General features: G+C 25.1%; 1 protein-coding gene across 1 annotated transcript in view; it reads right to left on the bottom strand.

Annotated features, from left to right (window-relative positions):
- Positions 1 to 616, bottom strand: part of LOC107884799 — a 7,687-nt gene extending 7,071 nt beyond the window's left edge. The window contains exon 1 of the mRNA XM_016807673.2: positions 570 to 616. The gene's annotated coding sequence lies outside the window, so the exon portion shown is untranslated. The remainder of the gene's footprint in view (positions 1 to 569) is intronic.
- Between the last annotated feature and the right edge of the window lie 7,300 nt (positions 617 to 7,916).

The following is a 7,916-nucleotide window of genomic DNA, read 5'->3' as shown; positions in this document are numbered from 1 at the left end:
CATTTATTAGCGAAAAAAAAAAAATAAATATAACTATAATAATTCTATACTATACTATATAATCTCAATGAATAAAATAAAAAGTGTTAATTCGGAAATTTTTTTCTTATCTAGATCATTAGAGAAACTACTACTACAAATTTCAAGTTCGTACGTTTTGTAGTTTTTGAGATATAGCGACGAGTGAGGGAGTGGTATCTGGAATTTATGTACAAACATAAAAAATTATAATTTATAAATTATATTAAAGTTCTACATAAAACTTTTCAGGCATAATGTTAATAATATCTATAATAATTATAGATATATATTTTTAATAAAATCGTTAAAGAGAGAAAAACTTAATTAATTTTATAAGAAAGAAAAACTAGTTCAAAATTAATTTACTAATGAGTAATGAACTTAAAGGAAACAAGTTAATTTAAAGAAAATGAATATAGAATAATTTATATTTGAAATGAACTATTTTCAATATTTGACTATAAATATATTTATATATAATATACCTACCTACATAAAAACTTGATTAAAATAATTAATTATACCTAAATATAATTCATTAAACTTACTCCGTGTCCCGAATTGAAAAATAATAGTGATGATCAGTATTAATTTTTTAAGTATAATCTTTAAACTTTACAAGTTTGAAATTTGAATACGATATTTAAAATAAAAACTTATTTTTTAAAGTACCTATATTATAAATTATAATACTGTATTTTTATAATTACACTACAGTTGTTTATAGTTACGATTTTTTAATTTTAAGTTATAATATAACATGTTGATGTACATAAATATAAATCAATATAATTTGAAATCGTATAGAATATATTTCTAAGTATGTTTCACGAATTGATATTGTACTAGGTACCTACTGGTATAGTAATATCTGGTGTTCTTTTTATCATACAGAAGTTAGAAACAAATATTAGGTACATATTAACAATTAATATGTATACCTATACTTTTATTTGCAATATCTGCATGTGTTGTTAACAAGTGTTCTTATATTGTAGTTGAAAAAAAAAATGATTTATTCAAATGGTTAGGTAACAATTATTATGGGTACGTCACTACGCCTATTATGTTGCCATATTGGTGTAATATATATTATGTTAAATTGTTAAGTACCTACCAGCAACTAGAACATATCTATTATTTTACTTAGATTTATATTTGAGACATACCAAAACCAAACTATACACAAATAGACAATAGTCTAATCGATCAACATAAGTACCTATACCTCGGTATTGGAATTTGGAGTTTCAAGTTAAATTTTTCTCAGTGAAGGCAGGTACATATAATTTTGAATATTGTGTTATTTATATAATAATTGTTGGTGTGAAGGTAGGTTCCTACTTATATTTTAGAAATCTTTAATATCATTGATTATAAATAATATTTATGTATTTATTATGTAAATTATAATTATGGTATTTTAACTAATCATGTTTTTTTTTATGTAGATTGTTAACACTTTCATGAATTTAAGATGAAGTATTTTTAAAATACTTATAGTAAATAAACAAAAAAATAAATAATTATTGTTACACAACTATTAACTATTTAAATTTGTTTATTTTTAAATTTTAAATTTAATTTTCGGTTAGATTATATATAATTATTGAGTTAAGCTATTGATAAAATAATAACGCTTTGTCAATGTCACTATGTCACTATATATCACTTAACACAGATTGAGTTGTTTTTTGTTAATTATTCTTAAATGTTGGATATTTTTTCATAAATATTTACTAAATGATGCAAGACTTTTTGTCTGTATGACGATTGTCGACAGCATGAACAATGACAAAAATATTTATTTGTTTTTCTATGAGTAACAGTGAACACCCATTCATATGGCATTTACAAGATAATCAATACTTTTTAATTTTTGTTTTTTATATCATTTACAGAGGGATGCGTGACACATATTATAGAATGTATAATATTTAGATTCTGATCGGAGTGATAAATGTTTGGATTTTACTAATATGTGTTTTTTTTATGTCTGTGTACACGATAAGTAGGTAGTCGAAATAATACTTCGATTTTCAACTTCAGTATTTTTTCCAGTGGTAAAGTGAATGTAGTCAGTGCTTACGGAAGTTCAACATTATTAGTTCCCAGTGGTTAGATTATACAACTCTAAAAGGGGATGTCGCTCTGCTGTGCAGTATGTTACAAGTGGGTTATTGTATAATGGATGGTATTACATAAAAATTCAATGATATAATATCATTACTATCATAGATATATTATAGAATACTTTAGAAGTTTCAAGTACCCACGAATAATATTATACAATCACAACAAAATAACTAAAATAGTTATTCTAGGTTTTTTTAATATGTGATTTCATCCAAATTTTAACTTAAAATGACTATAAAAATAAACTGTGGTTATGTTTTTTTTTAGATTTTTTGGGAACAGAATTAACTATTTTCATAGAATGTTGTTTTAAATGTTTTTTTTAAATTTTGTTGATATAAAAGTTGATCATTTTATAAATTTTTAACTACAAAATAATTATTCAATTTTAAATATGATAAATTTGTCAAAATTTGATCTTTAAATGTTTATAAAAAAATATTGTGCCAATGTATTTTTAATATTTTTCAAATGTCACTGTAACAATATGGTAGGAGCTTTGTATTTACACTCAAATACAACAAATAAATTGACAATTATAGAAGAAAAAACTAAAAAATAAGTCAAAATCTTTTTTATTTTGAGTATATTGAAAATTAATGATGTTATAGGTATTTAACATTTGGCGCATTCAATAAATGATAATAACGTGGTCGTTTTAAATTGTAACTAATCTAAGACCAACAGATATAGGCACCTAAATATTAAGTATTAAGTCAACTAATGGTCTCTGCTGCTGAGTTGTTATTAAGATCAATAAAAAAATGTTAAGTTTAAGACTTTGGTTATAGTTAGCCGTAAGGTATCTATTAGTTACTATGAATAAACATGATATATTCAAACATTTAAGAATTGGAAAATTTGATTAAGCAGCCGTATGAAATCAAAATAAATATATGCAGTACGAATAATTTATATCGTGATTATTATTTATTACTAGGTAATAGGTTTAGCGTTGTTCGTAGCCCGCAGGAAGTGATGCGTGGCTATAATTATCGTACATTTTGACCAAGGGCGACTACTGTGGCGGCGGGATGTGCGCCATGCCACTCAATTATAATTGTATAACTTTTATAATAATAATATGCTATATTGCTGTGTGTAAAAAAACTTTTTATAGTGAGTATTACATTTTTTGAATTGTTACAATTTTTGTTAGTGTGATCGATGCATTAAAAATGCATGTTTTCGGAGGTAAATATAGTGTCTAGAGTCAACCGATTTTAAAAACCATACAACCACCGACCGCGAACCACTGTTGACTATATAACCGGTCTAGATAACCATGCACGTAACCTATTTACCTATTTGTTTTTTTACTGTCTGGTAACCTATTGAATTTTAATAAGGTGACCGGTAGCCCACCAGATCCACGAATGGATTTTTGCAGAAATAAAGATTTCTGATCCATGTTGTTATCATTTACTTTGCTATACCTGCAGCCACATTCAATTAAACTTAAGCAAATGATTTATGTGTGAATTCTAATACCTATATTTTTTTTAATTATTATTCACATGAATACATTCTAATAAAATTGCACTGCTTATTTTGATAATTTGTATAATTCTTTAAGTCTTTCGATATGCTTGAAAATTAAAAGTAATCTTTTAGACAAATACAATACGCCAATTTAGATTAGCAATTGACAAAGTTGACACATTTCATTATTTCAAACTAATAACTAGGATATAAGGATATATTTATTATTATGTACAATTGAAAACTACAGTAAATGTAAAATATTAATTTTAATCATTAACTATTTTAAGTCATTACCAAATCATACCTACTGTTTAAATTATCATCATCAATCATAGAAATATATTACAATAGACATTGTTTTAATCAAAATATTTTTGAAGTTCAAAAGGAGAATCATTACATTTTGTATTAGACTATTTTGTTATGAACGATAGGTATTATAAATATTATATATGTTTAATAAAAAACAAATATGTATTTTTGTTTTATTTTACCTACCTAAAAATATATAATCATGGTGCATAATCTTGCTTACGTATAATTATGTAGGTACATGCCTTCTGCCTACATTGTAATGAATATACCCACTTATATTTGGTATTTAAAACATAAGTATTATATATCAATGATAAAATATTAATATTACATAAAGGTACCCCACCTATTGTTATATTCCTAATAATATTTTATAAATATAATTTATTACTAATCGTCAATTATACCCTATAATTATTTTTTGTACCTATAGTTATAAGTTTATAACAAGTGCTAACTGATAAAGCATTCAAACATCTGGTGTAAATGAGAACATGAATGGATCACGATTATTTTCCTGCGAAGATCCATTGACACAAAAATATAATATTTATATGTTTGTGACATTATATACCAAATATATAGATCAAGGTGGAATGGTGGATCACACATGCGGCAAATAATTATTTATCTAAAATATTCGGTTTCGTGCGATAGCCGATAAATGATAATGTGTTTCTGATTGTTGATTTAAAATTGACAATTTGATGTACTTATTATGTACAATTGGTTGTCAATAAAAATATCTGGGGCGCAATTTACACATGCACATAAAATACACGGAACGCAATTTACATATACCCAAAAAATACTCGGGACGCAATTTACATTAAAATGGTAAATACCTACATTGGGACGCAACTTTGGACAGTCACCCATTTATAATTGAATTTGTACTAGTTGAACTGTATTATTAATATTTACTATACACCATATGCACCATATGAAGCACAGATCTTTGGGGGGGGGGGGGATTATAAATATGTATACATATTTACTATTTACCTACTGGTAAATACGAGCAGAAGATTCATGCAATAGTACTTAATGGCTAATGCAATGATTCCTTATTAATTATAATGAATACTTTTTTTCATAAACTGCATTGAATACATTCAATTATGTATTTATTAGTTTATTAAATTATTTACAATTAAAAATTACCCTTTTATTATATCAAATACTTTTTTATAATTTCACATTTTCACAATAAAATATTATAAACAAATTTAAATGACAAGACATGTAGTAGTTACCTATAAATCATATAACCAAGGTGGATATATCCACCTTGCATATAACATAGTCCAATCTTCAATATAATAATATTGTTATCAACAATTTATAATTTAACCACGTAAATTTAACCACGGATTGGCCGAGCAGAGTAAGGCGTTGGTTGCGACGCGCACCGACGCCGGTTCAAAACCTCGGCTGATGTTGGCATTTTTCTTCGGGCAAGTTAATAATATGTATTATTATTATATTATTCGATAAGACATTTTATTGATAATAATAAAGAAAACTTTTAGGTCTAATGATTTGATTTTAGTTTAAATATTTTGTATTTTACTAATGGATAAATAAATATTTAAAACGTATGATGATTACGTAGAAAAAAATCAAGTCAAGATATTATAATTTATAATCTGAATCGGTTGCCTACAGTTTTTTTTCTTTATAATATACCAAAAGTATTGGTTAGGTAACTGGTACGGTACTTGTACTGAATCTGATATTCATAATAAGGGTCGAAAGGAAATAAATATTTTTTTTGTTACTTAATTTTAAGGTTTCTACCATTGTCACCTATCTGCGTAAAAAAGGCGAATACCTACGAATATTTTTGGCAATACGTCACTGATTAGACCCAAATGTATAACATTATAATGCTAATTTATAATATGGGTCAAGAGTATTTCAGACGTTCCAAAACTAGAGGCATGAATAGTCAATAAGGTACTATGATGGGTACTCTAATTATATTAATAATCATTAGAACCACCTGCAATTAATTGAATACAATGAGTACATTGTACATTATAGTATATACTACATACGACTAGGTACTAATGTCAATGTCTTATCGTTTAGCCGTATATGTATTACAGTACTATCGTTTGTTATCGCCCCGCCACAATAGGCGACCGTCCGTCGAACTCGGACATTTCTTTATATAATATATATACTGTAGTAATAACTACAGTAATAATTAGTAATTACTAAACAAAACTTTCGAATAAAATTAAATAGTAAATATTTGTTTGCAATTAAAAGTTTTTAATCTATAAGTACACTAAATAAACACAAAAAAATAGGACGATTTCATAAAGATCCTCGGGTTTTTGATCGTAATTTATAATAATTATACTCAATAGTCATTACTATATACGCCCTATAGACATATAAATAAAAATTATAAATATATAAAAGTATAAAACCTTACTTGTATTTTATATAAACCGTAGGCAGGTATATAATAATTAAATAATGTAATGACTAAATTGAATATTTTAATACTTAAATCAAAATTAAAAATAAACGATTTTCCTAACGAATTTAGTTAGACAAAAAATAATTAAACTATTTATTATTGTTCTAGATTTTATAAATATGAGCAGACAAACTGATAACTTGAGCAGCCCATGAGTTATACAGGGTGTCAGAATAAAGCCTATGACAATTTAATATAGTATACTTTAGAAGTTTCAAGTACCCACAAATAATATTATACAATCACAACAAAATAACTAAAATAGTTATTCCAGGTTTTTTAATATGTAATTTCGTCCAAATTTGAACTTAAAATGACTATACAAATAAACTGTGCTTATGTATTTCTTAGAATTTTTGGTAACAGAATTAAATATTTACGTGAAATCATGTTTTAAATTTTCAATCCTTAGATATAAAAGTTGAACATTTTATACATTTTTAACTACAAAATAATTATTCAATTTTAAATTTGATAAATTTTGTCAAAATTTCAACTTCAAATGCTTATAAAAAAAATGTGTGCCTATGTATTTTTAATATTTTACAATTGCTATTGTAACAATATATCAGGAGCCTTGCATTAAATTTTCACGCATTTTTACCAAACAAATAAAATTTTATTGATATTTATAGAAAAAAAAAATTGAAAAAATTGAAAAATGACAATGTCCGTAAGCAGCTCAAAAAGAGTAGTTATTTTCAAATTTTTATCGTGTATAGAAAATTCTAATATAAACATTCAGTGTAATTTTCAAGTATCTACAGTCATTATTATTTTTATCACGTTACATTACTTTTTCATTGATAAAATAGTGCGTTACAAATAACGTTACTTTTTTTTATCATTTTTTTTTACCATATTCAACTCATATGATTCAATTATTATGTATATATTTTACAATCATAGACCTAGTGATAATAGACCTATTATAGTATCATGTACAAATGTACAATCGCCTCACTTGTATGACTATATAGCAGATAGCTATATATCATAATAAACTTTTATTAAATTTTATTTTTAAGCTGAACTCTTTTCTTTCTGCAAATAAAGTGATAACATTTATTCCTGGAATGTTTAGTAATATTGTTAACTATTATCGGAATCAAAAATAAATTTAATTCCTTTTTAATTTTTCTGGGATATCCTATCGGCTTGTTTTTGTAATACATTCAAAACTATTATTTTAATAACGTAAACATAACGCGTTACTTCATAGAAATTACTTTTCAAAATGAATTTTATTATAATTGCATTACTTTAAGCACGATTTAAGATATATCTTAAATCGTGACTTTAAGTAAAATGTAATGAAATTACTACTGCGTTACTGAAAAAGTAATTGCGTTACAGTAATTTGTAATTTGCGTTACGTTACTACCCAACACTGCCCACCATAATATGTCCACTTCATAAATACGGGCTGTTTTTACTATAACAATTATAAAAATTCCAAAACATC

The sequence above is a fragment of the Acyrthosiphon pisum genome, chromosome A1 (genome assembly GCF_005508785.2).
Source record: "Acyrthosiphon pisum isolate AL4f chromosome A1, pea_aphid_22Mar2018_4r6ur, whole genome shotgun sequence".
In the NCBI taxonomy this organism is placed as follows: Eukaryota; Metazoa; Arthropoda; class Insecta; order Hemiptera; family Aphididae; genus Acyrthosiphon; species Acyrthosiphon pisum.
Note: the sequence above shows the minus strand (reverse complement) of the source record. Positions and strands in the feature narration are given on the sequence as shown.